Source organism: Arachis stenosperma, chromosome 3 (assembly GCF_014773155.1).
Source record: "Arachis stenosperma cultivar V10309 chromosome 3, arast.V10309.gnm1.PFL2, whole genome shotgun sequence".
NCBI lineage: Eukaryota > Viridiplantae > Streptophyta > Magnoliopsida > Fabales > Fabaceae > Arachis > Arachis stenosperma.
The window spans coordinates 134868680-134880761 of NC_080379.1; the positions used below are offsets into that span (position 1 = coordinate 134868680).

A 12082-nucleotide genomic window follows, 5' to 3' on the forward strand; every position below is an offset into this window, starting at 1 on the left:
GCCGAAAACAACAACAATGCAAGGAAGGTGCTGGGTGACTTTACTGCACCTACTCCCGACTTCTATGGGAGAAGCATCTCTATCCCTGCCATTGGAGCAAACAACTTTGAGCTTAAGCCTCAATTAGTTTCTCTAATGCAACAGAATTGCAAGTTCCATGGACTTCCATTGGACGATCCTCATCAGTTCTTAGCTGAATTCTTGCAAATCTGTGACACTGTCAAGACTAATGGGGTTGACCCTGAGGTCTACAGACTTATGCTATTCCCTTTTGCTGTAAGAGACAGAGCTAGGACATGGTTGGACTCACAACCTAAAGAAAGCCTGGACTCATGGGAAAAGCTAGTCAATGCCTTCTTGGCAAAGTTCTTTCCACCTCAAAAATTGAGTAAGCTTAGAGTGGAAGTCCAAACCTTCAGACAGAAGGATGGAGAATCCCTCTATGAAGCTTGGAAAAGATACAAACAATTGATCAAAAAATGTCCTTCTGACATGCTTTCTGAATGGAGCATCATAGGTATTTTCTATGATGGTCTCTCTGAACTATCCAAGATGTCTTTGGATAGCTCTGCTGGAGGATCTCTTCATCTGAAGAAGACGCCTACAGAAGCTCAAGAGCTAATTAAAATGGTTGCAAATAACCAATTCATGTACACTTCTGAAAGGAATCCTGTGAACAATGGGACAAATCAGAAGAAAGGAGTTCTTGAGATTGATACTCTGAATACCATTTTGGCTCAGAACAAGATATTGACTCAACAAGTCAATTTGATTTCTCAAAGTCTGTCTGGAATGCAAAATGCACCAAGCAGTACTAAGGATGCTTCATCTGAAGAAGAAGCCTATGATCCTGAGAACCCTTCAATGGAAGAGGTGAATTGCCTAGGAGAACCCTATGGGAACACCTATAATTCTTCATGGAGAAATCACCCAAATTTCTCATGGAAGAATCAAGAGAGACCTCAACAAGGTTTCAACAACAATAATGGTGGAAGAAACAGGTTTAGCAATGGCAAGCCTTTTCCATCATCTTCTCAGCAACAGACAGAGAATTCTAAGCAGAACCCCTCTGACTTAGCAACCATGGTCTCTGATCTAATCAAAACCACTCAAAGTTTCATGACTGAAACAAGGTCCTCCATTAGAAATTTGGAGGCACAAGTGGGACAGCTGAGCAAGAAAGTTACTGAACTCCCTCCAAGTACTCTTCCAAGCAACACAGAAGAAAATCCAAAAGGAGAGTGCAAGGCCATCAACATGGCCGAATTTGGAGAGGAAGGAGAGGAAGTGAACGCCACTGAGGAAGACCTCAGTGGGCGTGCACTGACCTCCACTGAGTTTCCAAATGAGGAACCATGGGAATCTGAGGCTCAAAATGAGACCATAGAGATTCCATTGGAGTTACTTCTGCCATTCATGAGCTCTGATGAGTATTCCTCCTCTGAAGAGGATGAGTATGTCACTGAAGAGCAAGTTGCTAAATACCTTGGAGCAATCATGAAACTAAATTACAAGTTATTTGGAAATGAGACTTGGGAGAACGAACCTCCTTTGCTCACCAAAGAACTGGATGACTTGTCTAGGCAGAAATTACCTCAAAAGAGACAAGATCCTGGGAAGTTTTCCATACCTTGCACCATAGGCACCATGACCTTCAACAAGGCTCTGTGTGACTTAGGGTCAAGTGTAAACCTCATGCCTCTCTCTGTAATGGAGAAGCTAGGGATCTTTGAGGTACAAGCTGCAAGAATCTCACTAGAGATGGCAGACATCTCAAGAAAACAAGCTTATGGACTTGTAGAGGATGTTTTGGTGAAGATTGAAGACCATTACATCCCTGCTGATTTCATAGTCCTAGAGACTGAGAAGTGCATGGATGAATCTATCATCCTTGGCAGACCCTTCCTAGCCACAGCAAAGGCTGTGATTGATGTTGATAGAGGCGAACTGATCATTCAAGTGAATGAAGAATCCTTTGTGTTTAAGGCTCAAGGATACCCCTCTGTCACCATGGAGAAGAAGCATGAAGAGCTTCTCTCAAATCAGAGTCAAGCAGAGCCCCCACAGTCAAACTCTAAGTTTGGTGTTGGGAGGCCACAACCAAACTCTAAGTTTGGTGTTGAACCCCCACATTCAAACTCTAAGTTTGGTGTTGGGAGGTTCCAACATTGCTCTGAGTATCTGTGAGGCTCCATGAGAGCCCTCTGTCAAGCTACTGACATTAAAGAAGCGCTTGTTGGGAGGCAACCCAATGTTATATTTTATCTATTTTCTTTTGTTATTTTATTTTATTTTGTAGGTTGATGATCATGAGAAGTCACAAAATCAATTGAAAAAGCAAAAACAGAATGAAAAACAGGAAGAAAAATAGCACACCCTGGAGGAAGAACCTACTGGCGTTTAAACGCCAGTAAGGGTAGCAGTTGGGCGTTTAACGCCCAGTCTGGCACCATTCTGGGCGTTTAACGCCAGAAAGGGGCACCAGACTGGCGTTAAACGCCAGGAAAGGGCAAGAACCTGGCGTTAAATGCCAGAAATGGGCACCAGCTCGGCGTTTAACGCCAGATTTGGCACAAAACGTGTTTTTGCATGCCATTTGGTGCAGGGATGACTTTTCCTTGACACCTCAGGATCTGTGGAACCCACAGGATCCCCACCAACCCACCACTCTATCTCTTCTTCCTCACCCATTCACCAATCACCTCAATACCTCTTCCCCAAAAACCCTTCACCTATCAAATCCCATCTTTCTCTTCACCACTCACATCCATCCTTCATAAAACCCCACCTACCTCACCCTTCAAATTCAAACCACTTTCCCTCCCAAACCCACCCATACATGACCGAACCATGAGCCCCCCTCTCCTATATATACCCTTCTTCACCCCTTCATTTTCACACAACATAAACACCACTTCTCCCCCTCTTTGGCCGAACACTAAGCCACTCCCTTCTTCCTCATTTCTTCTTCTTCTACTCTCTTCTTTCTTCTTTTGCTCGAGGATGAGCAAACCTTTTAAGTTTGGTGTGGTAAAAGCATTGCTTTTTGTTTTTTCATAACCATTTATGGCATCCAAGGCCGGAGAAACCTCTAGAAAGAGGAAAGGGAAGGCAAAAGCTTCTACCTCCGAGTCATGAGAGATGGAGAGATTCATCTCAAGGGTGCATCAAAACCACTTCTATGAAGTTGTGGCCATGAAGAAGGGTCAACTTTTGATCAAAAGGTTGGACCAAGTCCTCATAGATATCTGTGAAGAGGACGCCCAATGGAAGAGAAATTCAAGAGGGAAGCCGGTTCAACTGAGAAGGCATGACCTCAAGCCCATCACTAAGAAAAGGATGGAGCAAACAAGAGATCCTCCTCCTCATGAAGTCCCTAAGATGCCTCAAGGGATGCACTTTCCTCCACAAAACTATTGGGAGCAAATCAACACCTCCCTAGGAGAATTGAGTTCCAACATGGGACAACTAAGGGTGGAGCACCAAGAACACTCCATTTTCCTCCATGAAATTAGAGAAGATCAAAGAATCATGAGAGAGGAGCAACAAAGACAAGGAAGAGACATTGAGGAGCTCAAGCACTCCATAGGATCTTAAAGAGGAAGAACAAGCCGCCATCACTAAGGTGGACCCGTTCTTTAATTTCTTTGTTCTTTGTTTTTCTGTTTTTCGAAATTTTCATGCTTAGGTTTATCTATGTTTGTGTCTTGTGATCATTAGTGTCTTAGTGACTATGCCTTAAAGTTATGAATGCCCTATGAATCCATCACCTTTTTTAAATGAAAACTGTTTTTAATCACAAAAGAACAAGAAGTACAGGATTTCAAATTCATCTTTAAAACTAGCTTAATTAGTTTGATGTGGTGACAATACTTTTTGTTTTCTGAATGTATGCTTGAACAGTGCATATGTCTTTTGAAATTATTGTTCATGAATGTTAAAATTGTTGGCTCTTGAAAGAATGATGAAAAAGGAGACATGTTACTGAGGATCTGAAAAATCATAAAAATGATTCTTGAAGCAAGAAAAAGCAGTGAATACAAAAAAAAAAAACAAAAAAAAGGGAGAAAAAGAAAAAGAAAGAAATAAAGTTGTGATCCAAGGCAAAAAAAGAGTGTGCTTAAGAACCCTGGACACCTCTAATTGGGGACTCTAGCAAAGCTGAGTCACAATCTGAAAAGGTTCACCCAATTATGTGTCTGTGGCATGTATGTATCCGGTGGTAATACTGGAAGACAGAGTGCTTTGGGCCACGGCCAAAACTCAATAAGTAGCTGTGTTCAAGAATCATCATACTTAACTAGGAGAATCAATAACACTATCTGGATTCTGAGTTCCTAAAGAAGCCAATCATTCTGAATTTCAAAGGATAGAGTGAGATGCCAAAACTGTTCGGAGGCAAAAAGCTACTAGTCCCGCTCATCTAATTTGGAGCTAAGTTTCATTGATAGTTTGGAGTCTATAGTATATTCTCTTCTTTTTATCTTATTTGATTTTCAGTTGCTTGAGGACAAGCAACAATTTAAGTTTGGTGTTGTGATGAGCGGATAATTTATACGCTTTTTGGCATTGTTTTTAGTATGTTTTTAGTATGATCTAGTTAGTTTTTAGTATATTTTTATTAGTTTTTAGTTAAAATTCATTTTTCTGGACTTTACTATGAGTTTGTGTGTTTTTCTATGATTTCAGGTATTTTCTGGCTGAAATTGAGGGACCTGAGCAAAAATCTGATTCAGAGACTGAAAAGGACTGCAGATGCTGTTGGATTCTGACCTCCCTGCACCCGAAGTGGATTTTCTGGAGCTACAGAAGCCCAATTGGCGCGCTCTTAACGGCGTTGGAAAGTAGACATCCTGGGCTTTCCAGCAATATATGATAGTCCATACTTTGCCCAAGATTTGATGGCCCAAACCGGCGTTCAAAGTCACCCTCAGGAATTCCAGCGTTAAACGCCGGAACTGGCACCAAAATGGGAGTTAAACGCCCAAACTGGCACCAAAGCTGGCGTTTAACTCCAAGAAGAGTCTCTACACGAAAATGCTTCATTGCTCAGCCCAAGCACACACCAAGTGGGCCCGGAAGTGGATTTTTATGTCATTTACTCATCTTTGTACACCTTAGGCTACTAGTTTCCTATAAGTAGGACCTTTTACTATTGTATTTTCATCTTTTGATCACTTTAGATCTCTAGATCATCTTTGGACATCTAGTTCTTAGATCATTTGGGAGGCTGGCCTCACGGCCATGCCTCGACCTTGTTCTTATGTATTTTCAACGGTGGAGTTTCTACACACCATAGATTAAGGTGTGGAGCTCTGCTGTACCTCGAGTTTTAATGCAATTACTATTGTTCTTCTATTCAATTCCGCTTGTTCTTTGTCCAAGATATCACTTGTTCTTCAACTTGATGAATGTGATGATCCGTGACACTCATCATCATTCTCACTCATGAACAAAGTGACTGACAACCACTCTTGTTCTACAAGCATACGAGGCTCTAGTGAATATCTCTTGGATTCCTGATACACGATGCATGGTTGATCGCCTGACAACCGAGTGCTCGCCTGACAAACGAGCCAGCCATTCCGTGAGATCAGAGTCTTCGTGGTATAGGCGAGAACTGATGGCGGCATTCAAGAGAATCCGGAAGGTCTAACCTTGTCTGTGGTATTCTGAGTAGGATTCAATGATTGAATGACTGTGACGTGCTTCAAACTCCTAGCAGGCAGGGCGTTATTGACAGACGCAAAAGAATCACTGGATTCTATTCCGGCCTGACCGAGAACTGACAGATGATTAGCCATATGCTGTGACAGAGCATAGGAACGTTTTCACTGAGAGGATGGGAGGTAGCCACTGACAACGGTGAAACCCTTGCATAAGCTTGCCATGGAAAGGAGTAAGAAGGATTGGATGAAGACAGTAGGAAAGCAGAGAGACGGAAGGGAAGGCATCTTCATACGCTTATCTGAAGCTCTCACCAATGATATACATAAGTATCTCTATCTTTATCTTTATGTTTTATTCATCATCTATACCCATTTGAGTCTGCCTGACTAAGATTTACAAGGTGACCATAGCTTGCTTCATACCAACAATCTCCGTGGGATCGACCCTTACTCACGTAAGGTATTACTTGGACGACCCAGTGCACTTGCTGGTTAGTTGTGCAAATTTGTGTAGTGATCACAATTTCGCGCTACCACATGCCAATAAACATCTTGCTTTAATTTCCATCACATGCACTTGCTCTGTTTCCATTGATGAACTGATCACATGTAGTCATGACCATGTGTTAACGACATCCTTCTTTACCGTGCATTGATTATCACGTATCCTACTCTCTTCCTTGCTCTAACCCTTGAAGTTTTAAAGTACTTACCTTTTCCCTTTTAGGATGGCCACCAAGAAGGGTAAAGAGAAAGCTACTCCCAAACCACCAGCAAGAAAAGGAATAAAAAGAGCACTAATGGCAAAGCCATCTTCAATAGATGTAAAGCCCTCAACAAAGCGAATCAAGAGGATCATCAAGGTGGATGACAAGGAGAAATCCTTTCCAACAAAGGACACTGCGTGGTTCACTAACCACTACTGTGAGCAGATGTTCCCCATACTGGCTGGGCGAAACTATAACAATAAATACCTACTGATCCTCCCGACCACATCATTGAATTTGTTGAACCCCGCATTGAGCGAAGACAATGGGGATTCTTACGAAGACAGCCACGACAGGTTAATCTATCATGGGTAGTTGAATTCTACTCCAATTTTCACATGCCAACATTGCAGTCTGTCTATATCTGTCAGAAGCAAGTCCCCATAACTAAAGAGGCCATTCAGCGAGCTTTAGATCTTCCCCCTGCCCCTGAAGGATTGGACGCATTTCAAGAAGCATCTGTCTAATGCCAGACATACAAATTTAACTGGGAAGTCGTTCTCAGAGTTATAGCACAATCTGGCTGCAGGTGGATCTATGGATACCATCGATCCCGACCTAAGAGAATATTGGCTTCAGCACTAACCTTGGAGGCTCGAGTATGGGCGCAGATTATGTCCTACTACGTCTTTTCGAGCACTCACGAGTCCTCCTTCACCGCAGACATGGCTGTTCTACTCTGGTGTATCCTTACAGACCAGCACCTCAATTTATCAAGACACATCTGGAATGCTATGGGTCACGTACAAATTGCGGGCAACTTACCTTTTTCCGTCTTGGTTTCAGATCTAGTCTCAGCAGCCAGAGTCTCTTACAGAGATGGGGATACCAAGACCATACTTCTACGGAATGATCAGTACATCCCTAACGGGAAGTATATCAGACCTCTAGCAGCCACGACTAGCCGGCCTAAAGATTCGGCCGGAGATATTCCTTTTACTTCCACATCACAAGCACCTCCAACAAACCAACTGCTCCATCAGATACTTAAGAGATTGGACCGGCTAGACTGGCAAGGAAAGCGAAGAGAGTGCCGTAATAAGTGCCGATTTACATATCTCAAGGAGCTGCTTGTTGGCAACCACCCACGCGAGGAAGATCCGGACTCCACTTCATTTACCAGCACAGGGAGCCGTGACGGTCCCGCTTGTGGAGACACTACTACCAGCCCCCCTTTGTTCCTGACAGATGGCACCGAGGACGGTGCAAAGTTTTAAGTGTGGAGAGGTTGGTCAGTACCTGACTTTTGGAGGTAATTTCTCTTCCTTAACACCAATAAAATAAGATATTTTTTTTTCTTTTAATTAGGATAGGTTATTTGCATGCATGATCTATTTGGTTGTAAAATAATAAGTTTCTTTTTAAAACCCCATTTTTGAAAAATTTCACTATTTTAAAAGAAAATATTTTTGTTAAAACTTGTTTGAAGTTGTATTTGGAACATAAAATGATAGCTAAGAACACACAACCCGTGAGATTTGAGCTTAGAAGACATGGTTACATTATTTAACCATAAAATTTTTTTTCTTGTGTGTTTACTTCTCTATGATTGTAATCTCTATTTTGTTCCATTCTATATGTCCAATAGTTAGTATATTTAAATGCATGCATATAATTGAGGCCATTAATTGTTTTAGCTCACTTATCCCGAAATAGCCTACCCTTTTAATTATCCTTGTTAGCCACTTTGAGCCTTTTAAATTCCCATTTATTCTATACTTTACCACATCACTAACCTCAGGCGGAAAAATAATTAAATAGCCCAATTGAATCATTGGTTAGCTTAAGTTAGAGATTGTGTATCAATTGAGTGTGGGAAGATCGTGGGAACATGGGTTAATAAAGGAACATGTCATGATAAAATAAAGGGAATTTGGATACCTACTCATGTAAAACCAGAAAATTAAAAATCCATATGCATTGATAATGTTATGTTTATGTCTATGCTTAAAAAAATCCAAAAATATTCAAAGTAATAAAGTAATTAAATAAGGGGACAAAATTATCCCAATGCTAAGTTAAGTTAATAAAAAGATCAATGCATATGTGATAAAAATTAAAAGAAAGGGTGATGCATGAGTATGTAATACAAAAGTGAGAATTTTGAGTAGCTAGGCATGAATTTAAAAGTTTATAAAGTATGTATAGGTAAGAGCTTAGGTTAATCAAAGGATTCAATTTATAGCTCACTTAACCATATATATATATATATATATATATATATATATATATATATATATATATATATATATATATATATATATATATATATATATATCTTCACCTTTACCTTAGCCCCATTACAACCTTAAAAAGACCTCATGATGTTTGCATTGGTACATTAATTATTTGTTGACTGGTTAGGTGAAGAACAAACATTTAGAAATCATGACTAGAGAATAGTAGAGTGATTACCCTATACACTTGAGTAATTAGAGTGCACATACACCATCAGTGAGGGTTCAATGCTTGGTTCTATGTTCCCTGCTTTCATGAGCTGTCTTCTTATAAGTTTACCTGTCTTTACTGTATAATTAGTGGAATTTGATTTGTGTTTGTCTTGAAGAACTTATTTACTTTTAACCAAAGTAGACAAAATCATCTTAGCATATAGTTGCATTCATATACATAGGTTTCATTGCATGAGTCTTACTTTTCCCTACTTGTTTATTTTATCTCCTTGATCTAAGCATGAGGACATGCTGATGTCTAAGTGTGGGGAGGTTGATAAACCACTATTTTATGGTTTATCTTGTATTTAATTGAGTGGTTTTATCAAGTCTTTACCCACTTATTCATATGAACTGCATGATTTTACAATCTTTTCCTAAGATTGTTCTACGGTTGAAAACTTGCTTCCTAAAGATCTTTAATTTGTGTATTTCAATTCTCCTTTATACCATTCGATGCCGTGATCCGTGTGTTAAGTGTTTCAGGCTTTACAGGGTAGGAATGGCTTAGAAAATGGAGAGAAAGCTTGCAAAAATGGAAGGAACACAAGAAACTAAGGAGATAACCAGCGAGCATCGACGCACGCGCGTGGCTCACGCAATCGTGCGGAATGGAGGAAATCGCAGCGACGTGTGCGCATGCCTGACGCGTACGTGCGGATTGGAGTCTGCACAAATGACGCATACGCGTGGACGACGCGGACGCGCGACAAGGAAAATCGCCGAATGACGCGCACGTGTGACCTACGCGTATGCGTGACTTGCGCGATCTACAGAAATAACAGAAAACACTGGGGGCGATTTTGGGCCGCGTTTTGACTCAGTTTTCGGCCTAGAAATACAAAATAAAGCCAGAGAACATGCAGAGACTCAACACAACATAAACACATTCTCATTAGGATAGTTTTAGGATTTTAGATCTGAATCTAGAGAGGAACTACTCTTCCTCTAGGTTCTCTTTACATTCATAGTTTATTGCTTTTTGCTTTGGATATTGAAGAGTCATCACCTCCGTTGAAGACACCATTCTAGTTTGTTTCCTTACTTGCTCTTTTATTTATTCCATATTCCTAATTCTTGTTTAAAGTGATAATTGGATTATTTTCATGGATTGTTGATACAGAGGATTCCTTTTATTTTTAATTAAATTTCAGTCTCTTTTTTATTTAATTTATTATGTCTTCTTCTTATATTTTTCTGAGTATTATATTCATGTCAATGGAGTAGATTCTCTACTTGACATGGGGGTTGATTAAGAGGAGACACTTGAGTTGGAAGGCTTAAGTGAAGATTAAACTGGAAGTTGTTGGCTAGTTCTGTATTTACTAATGCTAGACCTTCCCCAAGGAGAGGACTAGGATTTGTGAATAAGAGTTAGCTCAATCACTTGACTTTTCTTTATTTAGTAAGGGTTAACTAAGTGAAAACAACAAACTTTTTAATACTACACCTAAAAGATCCCAACAAGGATAGAACTTCCAATTGATCATTCCCCCAGTCAAGGCCTTTTTATTTAGAATATTAATAATCGTTCTTAGTTTTTATTTTACAACTAGTTAACTGCTCATTATTCAACTCAACTCTCTTGAAAACCCCTAATTAATAAATTAGCATTCTCTCTGCAACTCGTTAGGAGACGACCTGGGACTCATACTCCCAGTATTTTTATTTCTAAATTTCATGACAACTCTTTTAAATTGATACGCGAAATCTTCATTGGTTAAGAGCTATACTTGCAACGCTATTTTCTCTATAAGCTTTTAATCGGTGATATTTCCGCCACGCCATAGACCAAGAGTTTGTCTCCCAATCCAATCACATGATTGCCATGAGTAAGGAACAAAGGAAGCTAGCAAGTAACCATGAGAATTTCCTCCGAAAATCAAAGGATAGAGTGGCTGTATTTATGAAGTTCATTGATAATCTTCAACAAGATGAAGATTATGCCACTGATGCTGAAGAGGAAGCTAATTCGGAGGGAACTGGTTCAGATGCCTAGATTTGTCTCATGAAGCTGCTGCTGTCTGCTCACTTTTGCTTTTGCTGGGTGCCTTTAGGGTTTTGCATGTTTTTGTTGTTTCTGTTCTTGATACTGCTTGTCCGTATCTGTTCCTCGTTTATTTGAAGGTTACTTTTGTCTGCTCTTAAAAAAGGTTACATCTTTAATGGTCTCTGCTTGGCGTGTTTGATGTTTGAGAATGCTTTTTGTTTGGTAGGCTTGTGATAATTTGCTGTGTTTTCCTTTGATGAAAAGCATTTGTTGTTTTTGGATTTCTTTTTGAGAAATGCTGGGATGCAAGCTGTAGAGTATTTCTGGAAACCTTGCTTTGTTACTGCCTCCAAAGGATGCCCCAGGACTTTGGTTTGAGTCTTGGGGTTTTCCTTTTCGTTGTTTCCTCGTTTGAGAAGTATTGACCGAGTTATTTTCTCCCTTTGTCCGAGATGTTTGTAGTAACCCCTATCTTCTTTTCTTCCTTGTAGGATTAGTTGGCCTCATGTCTTCTCGTAATAACATTGTAGAGATGTCTTCCAGAGTTCCCGAGGGGATGTCCGATTGGCTGGACTCCCTTGTTTTGTTGTGTGTTTTTGTCGTGGATGCTGAATTTTGCACAGAGCTGAGGAAACGCCATAGGATTTGTGGTAACAATGCTCGTGAGGAGGATTACGAGCTTGTTGCTCCTGATTCTGATGAGAGAGTTTGTTTTCCGACTTCCATTGAGAGGGAGAGTCCCTTCTTCTATGCCTATGAATTCTTCTTCAGCCAGTTGAATGTTACTTTTCCTTTTTCTGCTTTTGAGACCGACCTGTTGTGGTCGTGTAATATTGCTCCATCCCAGCTTCACTCTAGTTCCTGGGGTTTCATTAAAATTTTCCAACTTCTCTGCCGTGAACTAGATGTAACACCTTCCCAGACTCTTTTTCTTTACTTGTTTGTTTCCGCCAAGCTTGGAGGTTCTTCAAATTTGTAACTCTTTGTCGTCGCTTGTTTTTGTGTTTGTAGAGATGTCAAAGAATAGTGACTCCATGAAGGCCTTTAAAAGGGCAAAGAAGGCGACTGCTGCTCAGAACATCTCGGCCAAGGTGGCCGGCGAGGGATCTTCACAAATCCCGCTAAAGCCTCCTGTGCCGAGTTCCCTTGGGCCGAGAAAAGTAATTCCTACTCCTCGGTTTCATCAGGTCAATCCTCCTCAGACCT

At 40.5% G+C, this 12082-nt stretch overlaps 1 non-coding gene across 1 annotated transcript; it reads right to left on the reverse strand.

Annotated features, from left to right (window-relative positions):
* Window positions 1–390: 390 nt before the first annotated feature.
* Window positions 391–498, reverse strand: LOC130971047 (small nucleolar RNA R71). The gene has a single exon (XR_009082283.1). It is a non-coding gene; the product is annotated as a small nucleolar RNA R71 (small nucleolar RNA).
* Window positions 499–12082: the final 11584 nt, after the last annotated feature.